At 40.3% G+C, this 23,176-nt stretch overlaps 1 protein-coding gene across 2 annotated transcripts in view; it reads left to right on the forward strand.

The window, feature by feature from the left end:
- Nucleotides 1–9,541: 9,541 nt before the first annotated feature.
- Chst9 (carbohydrate sulfotransferase 9) overlaps nt 9,542–23,176 on the forward strand; it is a 270,592-nt gene continuing 256,957 nt past the window's right edge. For both annotated transcript variants that reach the window (XM_060377647.1, XM_060377648.1), the window contains exon 1: nt 9,542–9,725. The gene's annotated coding sequence lies outside the window, so the exon portion shown is untranslated. The remainder of the gene's footprint in view (nt 9,726–23,176) is intronic.

Below are 23,176 nucleotides of genomic sequence, written 5' to 3' on the forward strand. Positions count from 1 at the left end.
CTATGAGAGTCAGTGATGTTCAATACATCCATGACAGTTTTTTATGGTGAAAAGTAATACCATTTTATCACCTTTAATGAGTCACATAAAATTTTACACATGGCTATGGAAGAGCTCTTGGCATTTTGCATTTTCCTGTTTTAATTCCTGATATTCACCATATAGATGTAAAATTAAGAACAGGCACATTGTAGTTTTGGGGGGAAGCTTGTGCCTTTCTAGAAGCTTTCTTTACTATAAAGTCAACAGGCAGCATGCAACAGTCTCTGGTGAAACCCTAGGCCTGAGATGATATTTACACTTTCAAACTAGAACTACCAGCAGTGTGCAGAGTAACATGTGCCATTTGGGTATTTTATTCCTTTGCTTTTAGCAGTGGCAAAAAAAAAAAAAAAAGAAGAAGCAAAACAAAACAAAAAAGTTCATATAGCAGCTATGAGGTTCATGGACACTGGGTTGGAGAGAAGTGACCTGGCATCAGTCAGGTGACTCTGGGAACAGGGATGCACAGGCTTCTTCTACCATCTCTCCGATCAAAATGAGAAAGAAAGGGGAACCCTCCTCCATTGCTGGTGGGAATGTAAACTTGTACAACCACTTTAGAAATCAATCTGGCACTTCCTCAGACAATTAGGAATAGCGCTTCCTCAAGATTCAGCTCTAGGCATATATCCAAAATATGCTCAAGTACACAACAAGGACGTTTGCTCAACCATGTTTGTAGCAGCTTTATTCATAATAGCCAGAACCTGGAAACAACCTAGATGTCCATCAACAGAGGAATGGATACAGAAATTGTGGTATTTTTACACAATGGAATACTACTCAGCAATTAAAAACACGAAATCATGAATTTTGGAAGCAAATGGTGGTATCTAGAAAAGATCATCCTGAGTGAGGTATCCCAGAAGCAGAAAGACACACATGGTATATACTCAGTTTTAAGTGGATACTAGACATATAGTATATGATAAACATGAAAATCTGCACACCTAAAGAAGCTAAGCAAGAAGGAGGACACTGGGTAAGATGGTCAGTCCTCACTCAGAAAGACAAATGGGATGGACATTGGAAGAGGGAGAAAACAGGACACAGGACAGGAGCCTACCACAGAGGTCCTCTGAAAGACTCTACCCAGCAGGGTATCAGAGCAGATGCTGAGACTCATAACCAAACTTTGGGCAAAGTGCAGGGAATCTTATGAAAGAAGGAGGAGATAGAAAGCCCTGGAGGGGACAGGAGCTCCACAAGGAGAGCAACGGAACCAAAAAATCTGGGCCCAGGGGTCTTTTCTGAGACTGATACTCCAACCATGCATAGAGATAACCTAGAACCCCTGCACAGATGTAGCCCATGGCAGTTCAGTGTCCAAGTGGGATTCCTAGTAAGGGGAACAGGAACTGTTTCTGACATAAACTCAGTGGGTGGCTCTTTGATCACCTCTCCCTGAGGGGGCACCAGCCTTACCAGGACACAGAGAAAGACAATGCAGCCAGTCCTGATGAGACCTGATAAACTAGGGTCAGTGGGAGGGGGAGAAGGACCTTCCCTATCAGTGGACTGAAGGAGGGGCATCGGAGGAGATGAGGAAGAGAGGGTGGGGTTGGGAGGGGATGAGGGAGGGGCTACAGCTAGGATACAAAGTGCATAAACTGTAATTAAGAAAAAATAAAAATAAATTAAAATAAGCTCAAAAAAGGAGAAAGACGCCTTCAGAACCCTTGAAAGGTCTTCCAGCTGTAACTTTGTGAAAATTTATGAAATGTGTGACTCCACAACAAAATTCTCACTGTATCAATGTGTAACTATGATACAGGGATGCCTTTCCAGAGAACTTTTACAGAATGAGATTGGCATTATATAACAACTATTACAATGTAGATAACTGTGGATAGATTATAAAGCAGGGGGACTGGGAGAGAGGAGAAGGCTAGGGCTATGGAGGCAACACTGATATCCTATTACCCAACCATTATATAGCCTATAAATCAACTGAGATATAACTTCTGCTATCGTTGCCTCAAGAAATTTTTCAATGTGACACCCCCTTCTTAGCATGTGTCTTAAGAGATAGCTCCCTGGGAATGAGAGGCAGCAAGATTGCCCAGGAATGTGAGGCCAGCCTGAGCAATACAGCAAGGCCCCCAGAAGAGCAGTACAAGAAGAGAGAATGAAAGAGGAGGTTGAGGTAGAGCCTGGGAAGTGAGGAGAAGGACAAGAGAGAGGGGAGAAGGATGAGGAAGAAGTGGACAGTGGACATGAGGAAGAGGAGGTAGAGAAAGGAGAATGGGGAGGAAGGAAGGGAGGTGAAGAAGAGAAGAGGGAAAAAGAAAAAGAGGGAGGGGAGGACTTGAGTAAGAGTATCGAGTTCATTTACTTTGCCTTAGTATTATAAAGTTTAAGTTTATTTTACAATTATAAGCCAAGAATAGCATCATTTTTTTTTCTGTGAAATCAGGCAGTCTCACAATTTAAATTTTCTGTCATTACCTCTCACAAACACAAAGTAGGAAGGTAAATATCTAAGGGTTATTAACTTTCTTTTCTCTTTTCTAAATATTTGGAGAGGATTTCTAAAAATTTCCTTTTTATTACAATAGAAAGAGAAATGCAAATAGATCAATATGCAGACATTTGGAAGTATAGCAATATGTTGACATAAATTGGGATATACACAAACAAACAACATATGCTTAATTAATGATATTAAACTGAATTGGTCCTGTTTCCCACTCACTTTAAAGATAAATCTCAGAATAACATCTGCTACAGATTCCTGACTTCTTATGTTAGTTGTATGAGCCTACCAAGTATGAGGTTTTGTGACTTTTACATTAATTTTCATATATACATTAGTATTCAAAACTCATTGTTTTTCATCCCTTGATAAAGCTCATCTTTCCTTTAATGATAACACATATTGAATGAGCAGTCGTAGAATCCCTTCCTCAAAAGGGTCAGGACAGTCACCATGGTCCCTGTCCCTATCGGCTGAAATGATATTAGATTTGGTGAAGTGAGCCATATATCACCGGCACTCCCGGTGCTGGGCAAGAGGATATTTCACTGCGTGGGAAGGGAGGGCATAGAATGACTATGTGCTCTCTACTGCAGTATTTTATCTTAGGACACACCATTGACAGCCTCTCTCAATTTCATCATTTTTGGGGTGCTAGCTTGCTCTTGCTTTTGAACACACACACAGCCCAAAACTACACCCCTGAAAAACATCACAAAGCTGTTTTTTTTTAATTTTTTTCACTTACTCACAGGATCTCTCTTTCTCTCTTTCTCTCTCTCTCTCTCTCTCTCTCTCTCTCTCTCTCTCTCTCTCTGTGTGTGTGTGTGTGTGTATGTGTAACTGTCTGTCTCTTTCTCTTCCCCTGACTTTTTCTCTCTGTGTGTCTTGCTCCTGAAACCTTACCATTCCCAAATTTATTAATACATGATTTGATCAGTTATCATCATTTAAAGGGGACCATAGTTTATTAATTTTTGTAACCAAGGAACTAATACACAATAGTAATACTGACTAGATAGGTCATGCTTGATGAATAAATTGATAAAATATTTGGCAAAAAAAAATGGTTTGTCATTAAATCTCGATGCGACAGTATAGAAACTTATAGTATTGAAGGGCTCTCATCAATGTAGACTATTTCAAATTAATTTTATTTTGACTTAAAGTCTTAAATTCATTTATCAATTTATTTGATTGGCTATATAAAAAACTCAAAACTCAACACACTTTGGAAAAGAAAGCGTTGCATCCAATATTAGTTTATATTAACTGCCTTTTTATAAACTGTACAGATAGAATTTTTTTTCTGTTCCAAACCATTAAAAACACAATGGTTCAACTATAATATATTTAAACCAAATAACATTTAAAATAAAAATTTCTTATACAGTAGCACAGCTGCAGGCAAGATTTTTCTGTTTCTAATTTAAGTTTTTTTACATGACACACTACCTTTTACAAAATTTTAATTTCATTTTTAAGAAAAAACTCAAAATTGTTTAGTTTAAGAAATTAGATACATAACTTTCCAAGTGACTTTGATTTTTCTAAAATAACTGCAAGCAGTTTTTATTCAATCAACCAATCAATACATATTTATTGAACTGTTCTATTTACTGAGACTGTTGGGAACGGACTATTCTAACTTACTGTGAATTACTCTCTCATTTAGGAAACAAAAGTGAGGGCAATACGGTCTTTTTTTCACTGTCATTTACTATTAATTATCTTACAGTCTTCTGTTTGACCAACGTTATTTTTTCATAACTTAAAGTGTTAAGTTGTTAAAGGGAATAAATTGTAATAAAAAATATAGAAAAGTAGATTAGCTGAATTATAAAAAAAAAGGTGTTGGTTCTTCCTCATGTGTTATAAATCCTCTTTCTTTGCATAATTGGTTTTCCGCATGGCCTGCCCCCTTTCTTCAGCGTTCTTCTGATGCTTAACTCACGCTTTACTATTCATACATATGTGTATATATGCAAGTCATGTATAGTATAACATACCTAGTCCTCTAGATCTTAATCTTTAAGAGATGAATGTGATTCTAAAAAAAAAGGTTGAAGCAGACATGTTTTTCTTTATTCCTACAGCACCTGACGATTTCTATATTCCAGAAATTGTAAAATTATTATATTATGTTTGTTATGGTGGGGATAATACACTGTGTTTCTAAATTACCTTTTACTGAAAATAGGTACTGCCTTGCCTTTTGTCCTTTTTGCTTCTGAGATTCAAAACTGTATATCTACACAATAGAATATTACTCAGCCATGAAAAAATAAGGAAATCATGAAATTTGCAAGTGAATGGTGGGACCTGGAAAGGATCATCCTGAGTGAGCTATCCCAGAAGCCGAAAGACACACAGGGTATATATTCACTCATATAGACATATAAGATAGGATGAACCTACTGAAATCTGTACATCTAAAGAAACTAATCAAGAGAGGACCCTCACTAAAATGCTCAATCCCCATCCCTAAAGGCAAAGAGGAAGGACATCAGAGGAGGAAGAAAACAGGAAACAGGCTGGGAACCTGCCACAGAGGGCCTCTGAAAGGCTCTGCCCTGCAGACTATCAAATCAGACAATGAGACTTACGGTCAACTGTTGGGCAGAGTGCATGGAATCTTATGTAAGAAGTGGGAAATAGTAAGATCTGGAGAGGACAGGGTCTCCACAAGGAAAGTGACAGAACCAGAAAATTTGTACACAGGGGTCTTCCTAGAGACTCATGCTCCAAACAAGTACCATGCATGTAGATAGCCTAGAACCCCTGCACAGATGTAGTCCATGGCAGTTTAGTGTCCAAGTGGGTTAGATAGTGATGGGAAGAGGGACTGCCTCTGACATAATCTGATTGGCCTGCTCTTTGATCATCTCCCCCTGAGGGGGGAACAGCCTTATCAGACCACAGAAGTTGACAATGCAGCCACTCCTGATGAGATTTGATAGACTAAGATCAGATGGAAGGAGAGGAGGACCTCCCTTATCAGTGGATTGGGGAGGGGCATGCATGCAGAAAGGGGAAGAAGGGTGGGATCGGGAGGGGAAGAGGGAGGGGCTTATGGGCGGATACAAAGTGAATAAAGTGTAATTAATAAAAGAATTAAAAAAAAGACAGGGTCAGATGGAAGGGGAAAGGGATCTCCCCTATCAGTGAACTTGGAGAGGAGCGTGGGAGGAGATGAGGGAGAGAGGTTGAGGTTGGGAGGGAATGAGGGAGGGGCCTATAGCTGGGAAACAAATTGAAAGTGAATAAACTGTAATTAATATAAAAAAATAAAAAATTAAACATCCAAAAAATAAAATTAAAATTAAAATTAACATTAATTAAAAATTATTTTCCAGAGAATAAAGTGGAATATGAAGGACAAAAAAAAAACAAAAACAAAAACAAAAAAACTGTTCTTAAGTTGTAGAGAGCAAGTTTGTGTGGTACTTTGTAAGGTGCTCCTCTCTGCATACCACAGATAACTTGTGATCACTCATCCTGTGCTCCTCAGCAGCAAGCATAATTTTATTTGAATTTCTTCTATTGAAGAAAAGTCTGCATCTAAATGTTACTTCCTGATTAGCATTCACTGGATGTCACTATGTAAATAGGTAAGATATTGAAGGAGATTATAGCCCAAGGGTGTTTGTCAAGGTACAAGACCTTGAGCCGACATTAGGGAAGAGCCAAAGTTCAAAGGTCATTTAGTGCCATGAAGGTCACTGACTTCATGCCCTTAGATGCAGTGCAGAGATCCATGGCAGATTTGAGCAATTTCATGTGTAAAGATAGAGTTCTTGAGATTACAGAGATGGCTCCGGGTAAGAGAGCTTGCTCTACAAACATGAGGACTTGACTTCCAACTCCCAGAAACCACATAAATAGTTGGGTATGATCACACTCGCCTGTGACCCCAGCACTGTGGCAGGGCAGAAGCAGGACAATCATTGAAGCCTGTTGCCAACTAGCCTGGCTCTAAGCCCAATGAGAGACCCTGATTCAAAGGGATAAGACAGAGAAAGACTGAACTAGGTTCCTGCAGTCTTCTGGCTTCTGCAAGTGTGCACCCAGCCACACACACCCACACGCACGTGCCTGCACCACATACATATATTGTATCAACATACATACATGCCTACACGCATACCGAAAAAGAATGAGTAACATAAACAAATGCCTAGGTCTTCACTGCTCTCTCCATTTCATATCACCCAGGGAAAATATTTCCAAGAACCGTTTCTAAATCTCTCTAGAAACATCTTCTGTTACAAGATTTCTGCTACACGTTTCTTCTGCCTCAGTAGAATAGTTATATTCTCTTGATCGTGAATGAGCAGAAAGCTTTTTATCATCTTTTGTCTTTTTTTTTCCCTGCCCTGAAGAATAAGAACAAGATAAGATAAACGAAATGGCTGCAGCTACCAGACTATGCTCTGTTGACTCCTGTAAAAATAACTGTTTCCAGGTCAATACATCTTTGCTTTCCCCCCATAGAAGAGTAGGAGCTGTAAATAACATGATGAGGAGGTAAGTGTGATGCCCACCTGACCCAGCACAGGGTTCAGATTGTGTTCTGCTGAGTTATAACTTTGGCTGCTCATTAAGCCAAGTTATCATGAACGCCTACATGATCTGAAAACGCAAACCACAAGTCACAAGAGATATTCCATAATGGTGCTATACTCATCGTTTAAGTGTGTGTGTGTGTGTGTGTGTGTGTGTGTGTGTGTGTGTAAGCTTTCATGTGTTTCTGTGCATCTGTGCCTGTGGGAACCAGACATCCACATCAGGATGTCTTTCTAAATTGCTCTCCACCTTATTTTTTTAAGACAGGACCTCTCAAGGAAACAGGAGCACACTGATTGGCTGGCTGGCCCAGTGAATGTCAGAGATGCACGTGTCTCCACTTCCACTGATGCTCACAGTGCTCCCAGGACTGGGATTACACGTGCATGCTGCCACACCTAAGCTTAACTGTGTCTTCACTTTTGGTGTGACTAAGTTTCTTAAGCATCTTCCTTAGGTGTGTTTCCCACATACCGGAGATTGCAGTTCTACAGAAATGCTCTTGACCTCCATGTTAAAGAAAGGCAATCCGTATCTTTCAAGGTTGCCCAGAAGCAGTTAACAGTTAAACATGTAACATGAAAAGAAATGTAAGCATGTCACTATGCAAAATTAATACTGTGGAGAGCTTAGAGATGCTCTGTGAAACCATGTTTTAGAAATAGTTCTTGATGTAAAAATTAAATTAGTTTAGCTGTAATGTTAACTGATGGTGTTTTCACCTCTCAGCAACCCTAATAAATGCGTAGGACAAAGCATTGGACGCTGGTGCTCGGTGCTTGCTTGAGATAACCTTGAATATTAACAAAATTCAACTTTCAACTCAATTCAGCTATTCAAAACATTTTTTTGGGGGGGGGGGGGAATGTGGACACAGTTCCATGAATGAGTGTTCATAGTTTTTCTAAGGACTTGGAGTTCTATGTGGCAGGGAAATGACTGAAAATGAAAGCTAGAAAATGTCACAGCAAGCTCAAGTGCTCATTGTTTAGAAGTTGATCCCTGAATGATGAGGGCTCCAAAGGGGCATAAGACAGTGGGGGAAGAAGGGGCCAGTCAGTTCACTGAAGAACAATTACTGTTTGCCTAGGAGACATGCCAGTGAAGTACAGCTCAGAGAGCACTAACTGTGCCCTGAAATGTCACTGGGAGGGAGGAGTGTCCCTGAAAGATAAAAAAAGATGGACCTAAGCGTTGGCAAGAAGCCAAGGCACAAAGCACAGCTCTGTCTGGCCCCAGTTTGTCACTGGGCTATTTGCCCTTTTTGCTGAGTGGCAGGAATTCTTTATGTATTATGGATATTAATCCTGTCAGAAGTCTAAACATCTAAATTTCCCGAAGGAGAAAGTACACAGTTACCTAATAGGGGCAGAAAGGAGTGAAAAGGAGGCTAGTTGTCTGATGGATAAAGAGTTTCTGTTCCCCAGCAGGAAAAAGTTCTAGAGATCTATTTTACAATGTAAATATAGGTAACACCATTGAGCAGCCCACGGAAAGCAGGTAAAATGGCAAATTTCATGGTATGTGTTTTGCTGGAATTTTAAAAAGAAGTGAAAGTAAAAGCATTGTGGGAGAAAAACAAGCTAAGTTTTGTTTCAAAGGAACAGGTGTTGGAAGGCCAGGGCACCAAAGTTCACTGTTGTTAACAACAATCCCCATACAGGGCAGACTCCAACACTCAGCCTGAACTCCATTCTAATGCAGCCTTCAGGACAGTTTCACTATTTAATGCTTTAACAGAAAGTTTGTTGGTTTTTTTTTTGTTGTTGTTGTTGTGAATTTATAGAAACTGCTTGAATGCAAACTAAGCAATCACGGGTTCACTTGATTTTATTTGCCCTTGGTCTGGTCAAGATAATTGCTGAATTTTAAACCTCAATATACTTTAATCTTAATGATTTTTTTTTTTTTTAAATTTACCTTTGTCTTGTTCTTTCCAAAGCCCTTCACAAGTTGCTAGCTTCTGCTTGTCCGAGTTTGATAGGCACGGGCCTGAGAGCTACTGGGTCAAACTGCTCAAGTCTCTCAAAGCCTATCTGGTACTTTAAAAGCACTTGGTTGCACTGCTCTTGAACAGAGGAAAAGGAGCAAGCAAACATAACCTCTGCTCAAGCCAGAAGAATTCTGAAGTCTTCGCAGGCCACGTTTTAAGATAACCTATTGACTTGTCCTTCAGGACTGTGGGTGGAAGATCTAGGGAGAAGAGCAAAGGTGAATTCCCAAAGGACAAGGCAAGGGCTTCTGTCGCTGGGGAGGCTTTAACCATGGGACGCACCTGGAGTCCAGAGCTCAGAGTCGGGGGACCCCGGCTGAGCACGAGCCGGCAAGGAGAAGGGGGGTGAGGTGGGGGTAGGGGATTAATGGCGGGAGGCGGAGCTGCGGGGCGGCGGGGGCGCGGCTGGCGGTGGCGGGAGCGGGAGGACTCGGAGGCGGTGCCGCAGCCCCAGCCCGCCCGGCTCAGCGATCTGCGAGGCCAGCACTGCTCTGCTCCCTTAGTGCTCCGTTCCCGCAACCGGGCGTCCCGCCGCGCCGAGACAATTCGGGAGAGTTTGCCCCGGAGCGCCGGCAAGTTTCTTCCCCAGTCCGCTCTGCCAGAGCGAGAGCGAGTGGTACCTGCAAAGCGCCAGAGACGGATGCTGAGGTAACCGCACCGGGGCTGGGGGATTCTCGGTACCCGGAGTCAGGGCGCTCTGGGTACCGCGGTGGGCGCAGCTCTGGGTGGGCGAGGCGTGCGTGGAACCTTTGCGTCTTCATCACCCCTGGAGCTGAGAGTGGCATGTTCTGAGTCCTGTAATCCTCTGTTGGGGCATGGCAGCCCACTTCAATCCACTTTGTTGGACGCGCAAGGTGCGGGGAGAGAGAGTGTGTCTGAAGACTTGGAGGCTGGCGTACGCACTTAGGGGTAACTTAGTGCCTAACTGGACTGGACTCCTGCTGTCCCCCCATCCCCAAGGTGCAGCGTGAACTCCAGGATTCTGGCGACACACTCGCGTGGGGACAGATAGAGCTTGGAAACAGGACACCTGTGTTGAGTTTCTCAGCACCGGTCTGTCCAGTCCCCTGGCTTGTTTGGTAGAAAGATGAGCGTCCCTGCCCTAGTGCCTTCTTTGCCCTGGCCCCAAACTCCGCGGGACACTGGGGAAATGGCTTGCCAGGTGGGACGGAAGTTTCAGAGCCAAAGCTGGCTGTTGGTTGAGCTGAGGTCTGGAGAGGGGCTAAGTGAAGCTCAGGTGTGAAGAAGGTGAGTGAGGAAGGGTGCGGAGTTTCCATCACCCGTGGGCGTTCCTTTTGTAGCATTCCCTACCCTTCTTCTGCTGGGTCTGAACATCCTGCCCGCCAACACCTTTTTATTGGAAGGCTTAGGCAGTTATGTTTGATGTCTCTCAGGAGTTATTTCCAAGTAAGTTCCCAAGTGTGTCCTCTACAGCTGTGGCCTCTCTCCCTCAGATCCCAGTCAGCTGCCCCGAGTCCTCACACAAGCAAATTGTACCTGAGCCAGTCCCAGAGTTTTGAAGGGAATGCATGTTAAAAAAAAAAGAAAAAGAAAAAAGAAAAGAAAGAAAAAAAAAAAAGCAGAGTGTGTTTCTGTGACTACCAAGGGATCCAAAACCAAGCTCAGTGGATGTTTAATAGAAAATTCTCCCTTTCGGGTCCCCCCCCCTTTCTGTTAATTAGGAGGTGATTACCAGTATTCACTTCTCTACATTGTTGTATGCGATTTTATTTTTACTCTTCCTGCTCCTGCTGGCTTAAAGAACACGGACTTCTCGTAGACTCACACAGACACAGTGTGACCATACTTACTATTTATCGGTCTCTCTGATTCGACGGCCATGCCACCTGCCACGTCCTCAGAAAAATCATAACACCATATGCCGATCTACCAAACTGAGGAGAAGAAGAATATCACTGTTTATCATGGGCAAAAGTTTCCAGCTACCACATTTTATTATTGCTGTTTAAATGAAGAGCTTCAGTCAAAATAAATCCATCTGAGACAGGACAGATTTATAACTCTACCCAAAGCTTTCAAACAAAATACCTGGACACTCACAGTTGGCTAGTAATTAAACTATCGTCAAATGGGAGACATTGTGATTAAATAAAGCCAGTAAGAAATGGCACTTACCGAACACACACACACACACACACACACACACACACACACACACAAAGAGAGAGAGAGAAGAGATTTTTTTCCTTGTCTCGTTTGCTTTATAACATCTCCATTAGGATAGTATCTTCCTTCAGAAAATGAGCACCTTGCCTATGGAGGTGTTATTACCAACTGAACATCATATTATGTGATACAGGAGCTTAGTGACAGTCCAAAAACAAGTGCTTTAAACCATCCCCAGCCATCTGTTCTCTCCCATGTCCTCACAGTAGAATGTTTTATTCTCCCAGGTATTTGAGCATACTTGCTCATTTCACACCTTTGCTTGGGCATCCCCAGCGTTGACACTGGTATCAAGTTGACCCAAGTTTCACAACTGTGGTCAGGCTGCTGAGCTTCTCCAGTAAACCTTTGGTTCCGACCAAGGAAGAAATCAAAAGTCTTAAGGCATTTGGCCAAGGCTAGCATCTGCTCCCAGCGAGTAACTCTTTGTACTCTCATCTTTTGCTACTGAAGAGAAGCTGGATGTTAATGCAGCTACAAGATCTTTGGGGTGATATTATTTCCTTTATGGTGAAAATGGCACCATTTGATGCTCTGAAGACATGGATGACACATGTCTTGATCTCTAAAGGCGAATATGACTTCCTGCCATGTGTACCATCTTCCTGGAGAAAATTACTAAATAGAAAACTAATATCCTGGAAGTTGAACTAACTAGATGTAGAAAAAGAAAGATGGCTCGTAGGGGTGAGGAACTTTTTGCTAAGTGTGATGACCTGAGGTCAATTCCTAGGACTTATATTGGCAGGAGGAGAGAACAGACATCATTCAGCTATCTCCTACCCTTCCCTTATGCACACACAACACACATGTATACTTCCTGTTTCACTTATTTTATTACTTACTGTTTCTGTGATAAAGCACCATAACCCATGGAACTTACAGGAGAAAGCCTTTATGGTTTCAGGGGTCTGTGATGGTGGAGCAAAGGGTTGGCAGTAAGAATGGTTGAGAGTTCACACCTTAAACTAGAAGCAAGAAGCAGTATGTTAGGAGTGACACCAGTCTTTTGAAACCTCAAAGTCCACGCTGAATGACATACCTTCTCCAACTAATCCACACATTTCAATCCTTCTTAAACAGTTTCACCAACTGGAGACCAAGTATTTAAACATACGAGCCTATACCATTCTTATTCAAATTACCTCACCCCCAACTCACACACACACACACACACACACAAACACACATACACACACACACACACACACCATAGATAGACCTAAATAATTCATAGTAGTACTTCTCCACAAATATTACGATGCATGACTAGCATAGGGTAGTTTGTAAAAGGTGAATGGTTTATAGATATAGCAGTTTACATGTGTCTTTACATGTGCATCTGAACAAGTCAACATGCATGCAGTTGACAAATGGACTAACAGCCTCTGTTTTGTACATGTTACCATTAAAGAGAGATTGAAGGTGTGTGAATCCCTCTTCATCCAGTTTTCCATTCTTTCCCTCAGATATTAGAAAGGATTGTATTCGTGTGTGTGTGTGTGTGTGTGTGTGTGTGTGTGTAGTTACACCTTGTGTGTGAGTATGCGTGTGTGTATTCACATGCATGTGTAAGCCACAGAGCAATTTTCAAGGTGGTTCCCATTCAGGGATCATCCACCATGGTTTTTGTTGTTCTTGTTGTTGTTGTTGTTGTTGTTGTTTGAGACAGGGTCTCCCAAAAACAGTCTTACCTCGGGACTCACTGTTGGGCTTGTTTGACCTGCCAACGAGTCTCGTATCTGTCTCTAAGATTACAAGGTTGCACCACTGTAAACTACTTTTTGCACAGAATCAAATTTCACTCTAAGTCATCTCTTTAGCCCCATGTTTATTTATAAGTCATAAAATTGCCAATTCAAAGCCATATGATGTGTGTTTGCGAGTGTGTGTGTGTGTGTATACATGCTCATGCAGTTCAGCAGTTGCCCTATCCCCCCAAACCTTTGGGATTGTTTATCACTCAAAATTAAATCTTTCAGATGAACAGAAAGTTAGAAATATTGCTTTAGCTCAGATCTGGCTGCAGCACCCCAAATTACTTTCTTGATTTTATAGAAAACGTAGATGTGATTTTACACAGATTGCAAATCTTTGATACCTAAGGAATAATGAAGTCCAAGGCAGTGCTTCCTAATGCCTTTGGAGTCATGGGCTTCACTTGTTTTGGAGATCTGAAGGTTTTAACTTAGAGCTAGCAGTGCACTGAAGAGAATAAACCCAAACTATAGATAATTCTGAATGTAAAGTTGCCCTTAAAAATATGGCCTAATTTAAACCTTTGTTTCTTACATAAGAATGTGTTACCTCTTATTTTTTGGTGTACTAAAAATAAATTATTGAGGGGAAGCTGTTTTACCATGTATAGTAGGCCCTCTGAATTATTCATTTTAATGAGCGGAATAGAGAAGCAAAGATAATCTAAAATCATGGTTATTTAAAAAGTCATTTGTGTTTGTTTTTAGAATATGCTATGTGTTTGGTTTGAAAAAGATTTTCATTGTTATTGTGGGCAAGTTGCCTTTCTAATTTTGTTTTTGTTTAGGTTAATTTTTAAATGAGCTTACATGCCTCAAACACCAAAACCGGTTTCTAAGGAGGTAGGGCAGGTGGGCATCTTGCCCAGAAACAAGCTGGGTGACAGAAATAAGCAAATCTGGAACAAAAACTTTTCAGTGAATTATGTATAATTCACAGCAAGATAATCAAAACTATATTGTGTGTCATTTAATGAACATGTCAAGCATTGGATATATTCCTGGGAAAATGGGATTTTGTGTGTGTGCATGTGTGTATGAACACATGGAGGCCAACGGTTAAGGGGTGTCCTCCTCTATTGCTCTTACATTATCTTCAGAGATAATCAGATAATCATTGAACCTGAAGCTTACTGATTGGCTCTACTGCCTGGTCAGTGAGCTTTTGAGATCTTCCCATCTTCAACCCCCAGTACTGGGATTACACATACTCCCCAGTGTTTTACTTGAGTGCTAGGGATCTGAACTCAGGTTCTCAGTGCTTTCACAGCAAGGACTTTATCCACCGAGCCATTCTCAGCCTTGGCCTCTATGTCACAGAGGTTTAGTCCAAATCTGGGGACATTAGTCTCACTTCACATCCAACAGAGGTTAGTAATATGTTATTAAAAAGTCATAATGAGGGTTCACGAAAGCTAAACAGAAACATTAATTTACAGGCCTCACAAAGCTGAATTTCCAAGTGTTTTCCCAAAGCCCACACCTGTGTAAGGTGCCGAGTGATATTCCCAAGCCTTGTGGAAGAATTTGCAGAAGCAGTAGCAACGAGAAGCCATCTGAATGAGGGATTTGGCCCGTTTGATCTCTGTACCTAGGTTCCAAATCAAAACCACATTTCGTCGACTGGCCCCTTTCAAGTGTTCCCTGTTACATGGACCTGGTTAGATAAAATAGTTGAAGTTCAGCAAGACTGCCGATTTAACAGATTTCTATTGTACTTTTCAAAAGCTCTAGGGCAAAATTGCCTGTGGATGAAATAGTTGCTTGAACAAGAAGCTGATTCACACACAGCAGTTGTAGTTAAATGCTTTGTTTATAGTCAGTGTTTAGTTGCATATAGTCTGTGTGGAGTCACTGACCCTGTAGACTCAAAAGGATCAGGAAACTGCTGTGTCAAAGGTTAGGAATGCCAAAAATACATGATTGGAAAAGCAGATAAGATCATTTTTATTGCAAGAATTCACAGCCAAATTGTAGCTTTTATAGACATGGAGAGAATGGCAATAGAAAAGGAGATGTAGCCTTCAGAATGGAGGCCAGGTCCTCAGAATAAGTGTACTTACTGATAAATGTGGAGGGATACATTTTGGTCTTTATAAGGCATGACATTTTTTAAAGACTAGACTAGAATTAGTATTTTAAGAGAAATATTGTGGTTGGAAACATAAAAACTGAGACCTACAGGATGTATTTTATAATAAATTTTTTATGGAAATTATTTTTTCCTGGTCAGTGCTGAAGTATTAGAATGAAAATCAATTTAATGGTCAAGGAAATGATGGTGGCCCAAATGGATCATGGTCAGTTGATGAGTGGCAGGGCAGAAACTAGACACCTCCTGTACCTGACTGCAACCCAGCCACTATATAGTAAACTGCAAAGCTAGAGACAGGTGACCACAGTCTCTGGCTGTGTGACAGCACCAGAGACTGCAGTAGTTATGAAGCAAAAGGGTGCAGAGATGTTGACGAAGGCAGAAGTCTGATTGGATGTCTTCTGTCCAACGCTGAGGAGTCATTGCATCAGACCCTGATCCTCAGCCCTTAGTCTCCATCTTTCAACCTTCTTATGAAACCAAATATCTTGTGTTACTTTATTGACATCATAAAATATAATTTGCAATAATTTAGTCAGTGAAAATATCAGTATTGAAAAGGAACCCTATGACAACCCAATGATTTCTAACAGTGGGTGTTTCTCTGTGAGATAACGTCACAAGTTTACAGAAGGGAGCCAGAGCTAGTGTGCATGTGTGTGTACTCTTATAGATACACATGTAATAAATGTGAACCCAAGACAAATAAAAATATTAGAAGAAATGGGGTGTAAGAAAATGAAAACAACGAGGATAGACAGAAACAAAGGTATGTTAGTCACCAAGCAGGTTTACTTCTGTGGAGAAGGAAGAAGGAGATAGTTTTTAATGTCAAATAGGCAATATTTGCCAAGTCAAATAAAAACAGTTGGAGCAGAAGAAATTTGGGCCTCTTTTGTAAATAAGAGAAGGAGCACTCTTAACTCATTGCCTCCAAACTTCTGACAGCTCCAGGATGCGTGTTCACTTGGTTACTTAGTGATATAAACTCTAATTCAGCGGGCTCTGCCATTTTGGTGTTGGTAACAAATAAAAGTTTGCTGAAGTGAAAACTATTGATTTACTGCTGTTATTATTTTTTTTTTCTATTACTGTTATACTGTTTCTGCTCCAAATTCGGAGGCAAGGTACGCAAAGTGGCTATATCCCCCTACCAACCTCACTGTAAATTTCTAAATTTCTTTGGTTGAATTTTTTTTTTCTAACAAATTCTTCATTAGGACAGGCACCATTCTATGCTTTTGATATTCAGAAGTTCAGCTCAGAGACGTATGTATTATTGTATGAGATATTTGGGAGATTTTTATTATGTGGGACACCCTGGTCGCCTACTGAAAGGCAGTAGTCACTGCCCACCTGACTCAAACTGTGGCTCCTCTGAGGGCACACATCCCTTCCTACAGTATTCCCTAGGGCTGACACTGGCCTTGATGAGAGTCACAGAGCTACGGAAACAGCATCTTTATGTAGACTGAGCTGATTTCCCATGCAGCTCCTGTCTAGTCACACTTCTTTAAGTGGGATCAACTCTCTTGCCCACTGGTGTCCCACCCTCAGTGTGTCAGAGCCGTGGACTTCATTGCCATCTAACTTCAGCTTGTGTTCTGCCTTCTCTTCTGTATTCTCTTCTGAATTTTCACATTTGTAAAAATTCTCCCCTGATGCTCATTTCTCTTAGTAATCTGTTTATTTGTAGTTAATTATGAATGGTGAATACTAGTGTATAAATGTACTGATATTTTCACTCTCTCAAGCCTTAACCTTGTTTAAATGCATATCTACAGAGAGCATTTGAGGCTTTCATATGTATGTATGTATATATACATATATATATTATGTGTGTTTATAACATATTTGTATATATCTACAAATATGTGTATATATAATTTTAGAAAGTAGAAACATGAAGAGAAATGTTATTAAAGTCACAATTTTAATGCTCTTGAAATGTGCTATGCAAACAAGAAATTGCACTAGTCCAATACTAGAAGTCACACATAATATATAATGCCTTGAAGCATGCTTATAGCAGAGGCCAAAATCTATTGCCAACCAAAGCAAACTATTGAATTAGAATTTTGTTATACTGCTTGAAGTAAATGTGTCCATGCTAAAATATAGGAGTTGGGAGATTATAGAGTTTCATTGTCTGACTTAGAGATACTTGATCCTTGTAATGTTTATACCACAAATCATACCAATTTAGTACAGTATTTACAAAGAGATGAGAGAGTTCTGAGGAATATATATATATATATATATATATATATATATATATATATGTGCATGTACACACATGCTCACAAGTGTGTATAAACATAGATGGCATATGAAGTTATGTAAAATACAAGAAAAGAATAAGAGGTAAATGTTCTTCTATTCTTTTTTCTATGGCCATATATAAGTCTTACTTATGAGACTGAGGAGTTAATATAAACTGTCACTTCAGTATTAGAGGTAAGAAAGCAATGTTGACCAACTGACCACATTGTAAGACATTTGTTTCAGTAGATACTTCCCATTTTGATATGTCTTTCAGAACATCATATACCTCACTCCCTTTAGCGCAGAAGCACTTGATGGAGGTCAGGGTGTGCCTGTATGTATGTGCCTTTGACAGAGCCCTAGATTATGTACACTAAGTCATGGGTCACCCATGTGAGCAGTAACTTTTCCTACAGAAGAGATACAACCATGATTCAGAACCCAATTTGTCTTACGATTGTTGTGCTGTGTGTGGTTCATTGGCATTGAAAGACTGTCTGTCAATTGAGTGGTTCAAGTCTAACCTCAGACTGACCCCTGAATTTTTTTCCATCTACTTTTGTTGTAGTTTCTAATGTGAGTACAGCCGTGCTGTGGGGGTTGAGGAAAGATGTGATTGTGCTGTGGGATTGTGGGGTGCTGGTTGATTATGAAAGTAGAAGATTATGAAAGGAAGCCATCCTTCCTTGTCATTCTTTGTCCAGAAGAAGGCTGGAAAGCAGCTGTCAGCTTCTGGATGAAGAACGGAGGGACCCCAAAATCAGGGTTATGTTTTCCTCAGGAAAGGCTAAAGCACTTTAGGACAAGGCCCATGCACTAGGCAAGGTTCCCATTCTCACAGGGGAGGTAGAAATGCATTTTCCACCAGGTGTTACAGGCAGTTAGCTCTTTTAAAATGAGATAGCCAGTGGCAACGGAGACTTAGGCATTCCCAAGCCTATGTTGATACCAAAGTGAACCAAAGGCTTTTGGTTAATTTCATGTGAAATCAGCTATATACAAACCTTGGGAAGTAGGAGGGGTTCTGAGGGTGAATGTGTTTGATTTGCTGGGGCTAGAGGTGCTAGGGATACTTGATTTACTGTCGTGGTACAGTACCTCATTCACATGCAGCAGCACAGCCCTATCACAAGAAGGAGAACACAGTACTTAATCATCCTATGGATGGGGGACAAAATCTCCAAGTACAATTGAAGGTCATTTGCTGAAAACTAAAATCTCCTTAGCATATGGTGGGTGGGATATTTCCAGGAATCCCCAGGTGCTTGCTGAGCAGTCTTCTTATCAGAAAAGGGCCCATGCGGTAATCTGCCCCAAGGGCTCTGTGACACTGCTTACAATCTCTGGGGTTACCAGATCAGGCAGAGAGAGAGAGGGAGAGAGAGAGAGAGAGAACCCTGTTACGGAAAGGGAGTCCACCATCGTAGACTGAGCCCAGAGTTCAGCCTTATCCACACTTCCTCTCCTCTCCTGTTAGCTTTGTGACACTAAAGAAAACTTTCATCAGAATGAACAAAAGCAAGGCACCCCATCGCTCCATTCACACAACCCCTGTTTACTATAGAAATGAGGTGTTACTCTTAACTGAACTCTAAAGAACATAATTAGGAAAGGGAAACCACCTAACTCATATTTTGAGGAAATTTCAGAATTTATTTATGTTAATGAAAACAGGAAGACACACAACAAGAGAGGCAACACTATCCAAGAATGTGATGTTTACTTTTTCAATAGTTTCAAAACCAGAAAGTCCCTTAGTTCCATTCAGCTCAGCAATAATTTCTGTCATTTTTTAATTTCTTTTTACCCCAGAAAATATTAAAGCGGTATCAACTTGTTTTAAGTAAATATCATCTGTGAAGTCTTAGAGATAATTATCTTTGTTCTTCACTTTAAAAGTTAAGTTTAAAACAAACATTTTAAAAGTTAAGTTTAAAACAAAATAAAGGTAATGAGTTTTAGAAACATATTTCTAAATAAATTTGGGTTTTCTCACAGGATTCTTTAAATAGAAAGTCAAAAGTTAGGCAATTTATTCCTTTTTCTCAAAGATCAATTTTTAAAATACTAAAAAAAAAACCTTAGGATCTGGAAAGATACCTCAAAAATTGAAAGCACTTGATACTCTCCCAAAGGACCTGGGTTCAATTCCCAGCACCCACGTGGCAATAGGCATGGATCTGATTCAAAGACAAACATGTAAGCAAAGCACCCATAAAATAAAATTTAAAAATATTAAAACTTACTTTTTAGCAATTTTGTTGGACTGAAAGTGTACTTCTTATACCCGGTTACATTTTACCTTGGGTCATTCGCACTTTATTTTCAGCGAGGACCTTTTATTGTCAGGGAGAAAAGGTCTGTGATTTCTATATGCTGGTGTCAGCTGAATGAACTGCTGCAGTTTCTCCAGCAGGTTGTATCTGGAGCCCAAGATGCACAATTATTACATAGTTAAATAGCCACCTGTACTTACGTAACACTTTAAAGCTTAAGCCTGCATGGGCACCACTTGATGAAAAGTGTGGCAGAGTTATTTTCTTTTTCAAATAGTGAAGATTGGGAGATTATAGCAGCTTTCAGAGAAGAAATGAGCTTGAATATCACTTAGCTCCCAAGTACCAAAGATCATCCATTTAGAACCTTAGAACTTTTGAGATTTTCCCCACATACAGATATCAATAAGAATTTCATGATCTATCAGTTTACATTTACTATAGAATAACCTGGAACCCATTAACATAACTCAGAAAGCCCCTATAAGTTTCCCAAATCAAACTTGGAACATCTTCTCTTCCATCCTTCATCAAATCCTCCTAAGTTCCTAAGCCAAATCTGGGTTCTAGCCTTGACAGTCTCCCTCCTTCAGCCACCATCAAGTCTTTCATCATGTCTTGAGGTTTGTCCCCACAGTACATTATGAACACACCGCTATTACCACTAGAGTCTAAGCTGTCACTCTTCTCATAGATTGTAGCAAACACACCAAGGTTTTAGAACTGATTTGGCATTGCTGCACCTCCAATAAAGGATGGACAAACCTCTCCCAATTGCACACATTGCTTGCATAGACTGCCATTAGTTTGTTCAAGGCAAAGACCAAAACTACATGCCTGATTTCTCAAAGCCCAGTGAGGCCAGACACCTGCACTCTTATCTCTTCCCCATTTACGCTCTTCCCTCTGCCCCAGCTGGCTCGCTGGCTTCCACTTGTTCCAACTCACCACACTCTTTCTCATCCCCCAAACAATATGGACACCATGGCCAGATAGTGCCTGATTAATTCTTAATTAATGTTATCAATATAACAACTCATGTATCATCCCCTCAAATGAGCTGATTCCCTTATCATATACGTTTACACACAAACACACAAATGCATGCTTTGTATGCATAAATATGCAGTAGTTATGTCCCCATACCCTTTAGTGTAACTAAGGTACAGACTCGCCTAGTTTGATGACTGTTGTACTCCTAGAAAAGTAATATACTATAGTGCTTGACTCAGGATTGGGTGTAGCAAATATTTGCTGATCAATTGCTGACTGAACATTCCTTTACTCATCTCTGTAAGTGACCATTCTTGTACATTAATTACATATTTTAGCCAGCCAGTGTTTTGTTGCTGGGAAGAGACACCATGACAGCTCTTATACAGGAAAGCACTGAATTGGGGCTTTCAGTTTCAGGAGTTTGGTCCATTATACTCACGTAGGATGGCACGGTGGCCCACAGGCAGGCACTGTAACTGAGACTTCTACATCTAGATATGAAGGCAGTAGGAAGAGAGAGACACTGGGCCTGGGATGGTCTTTTGAAATACTAAAGTCCACCCCCTCACCCAGTGACATACTTCTTCCTACTAGGCCACACCTCCTCAACAAGCTCACACTCCTAATTCCTCCCTCTCGGGTAGTACATTCAAGTACATGAGCCTGTGGGGGCCATTCTTAGTCAAACCACCACATGCATATCAAAGCACACATATACCACCTTCATAGTTTAGAAAGAAAGAAAGAAAAAAAAAAGACAAATGCTTGTAAACTAAAAGGCCTCACTAATTTCCTTTACAACCTCCCCAAGTAGCATACAGTGTTTTTTTTTGTTTGTTTGTTTGTTTTTTTTGGTTTTTGTTTGTTTGTTTTTGTTTTTGTTTTTCTATTTCTCTTCATTCTCAGTGTTTCAGGGATCACTTGAGAAAGAAATTGCTCAAAACGAAACAGAGTACATCACAGGAACAAAAGAGCCAGAAACAAGGGCTCTCACTGGGTAAATTTGGCATCTTCTGAGCATGAAAAGCAATAATGTGTATAAAGAATTAAAGTACATTGCATAAGGAAAAAAAAATCCACACAAGCCATGGCACGTGCACATACAGATGGGGAGAGGTAGAGGGAGCAGTCTCCATTTCTGAGTCACACAACAGATGATTAAATGATAGGACCAACTTTCGTAACAACAACTATAACAATATTGACAAATGTTCCACTGTTGGGTAAGTGGTTCCCAGGGACAAAGTAGTCCTACTGTCTCGGATGGCACCACAGCCTTCCTATGAACTACAAAGGAAAAAGTGCCTTCAGACAGGTATTAGCTTAATTATATGATCAGACCTAAGGTTTCCCGTTTCAGAACAAACTCCCTTTTTCAGGATCCTCTCAAACACAAGATTAGTCAGGTTGCAACTATCACAACTATTTAAGCAAACTCAAATTGGCAGATATTTGTCAGCACGACCCAGATATTTAAAAGATGTGAGTGTCCTTCTTGAAAAAAAGGAGCTGGGACAGTGGTACAGAATTAAAGGAGACGTGGTGACTCGCTGTGGGCCCTCCTTCTTGATTAGGCTCCTGATTCAGAGAAAAGTTTTAATGGAGAAATATTGGGATAATTGAGGGGTGTGGCCTTGAGCTATAGGACCTATAACAGTATCACACCTATGTTAAATTCATGAATGACAACAATAAGTGGGATTTATAGGAGAATATGTCTTTTGGAGCATTCTAAATACTTGGAACTATTTGGAAGTGAAATCTCTGGGTCTCTCGCACTTGTTTTAAAGTGACAAGCAATTGTTTTTAAAATATGGGAAAAAGAAATAACCGAATATGGCAAAATATTAACTATCATTGAATGCAGGTACATCTTACACAGTATTTCTCATGTTATGGCTAAGTTCGTTCTTTAGATAGCTGTCAAAATAAAAAACTGGGAAAAGTAGTCTACAGTACTCAGCCAACTATGCTAACAAGATTATCGTTACATAATGCAGCAGCTTTTTTTGCACAAAACTGTTGTAGCCAACTAGTAACATTCCTGAACTTATTTGCTATCTGCATTCAGCATCCCATAATAATTTCATAAGTCATAACATGTATAGCAGGCCTTTTACAAGTTGGAGACTAGTGATACAAAATCTCCAGGATAAAAATTGAAAAGCTTAATAAGAAAAAAATGTCCCCTAAAAGAATACATTTTAGGCAATGTTTTAGTTAATGTTAGAGGCCACACATGGTGATAATATCAAAGTGTATTATATAAGGTAATATTGTGCCATATTTCAGTTACACTTGGAAACTTTTAGCATGAGAAAGTCTGAATGGAAATGATGTGTTGATGGGACTATGTTTTGTTTTGTTGCTCTTCTTTCATATCCTTTCTGAACATAGATGCTAATCTATAGAATTTGATATCGTATTGGATCAGTGATGACTGTTATTAAATTATCTGCAACCTAGTAGTGAAGACCATTCAAATCAGGCAAGGATTCGATGGGATCTGGTGTGATTCTCACC

The sequence above is a fragment of the Meriones unguiculatus genome, chromosome 2 (assembly GCF_030254825.1).
Source record: "Meriones unguiculatus strain TT.TT164.6M chromosome 2, Bangor_MerUng_6.1, whole genome shotgun sequence".
Classification (NCBI taxonomy): Eukaryota; Metazoa; Chordata; class Mammalia; order Rodentia; family Muridae; genus Meriones; species Meriones unguiculatus.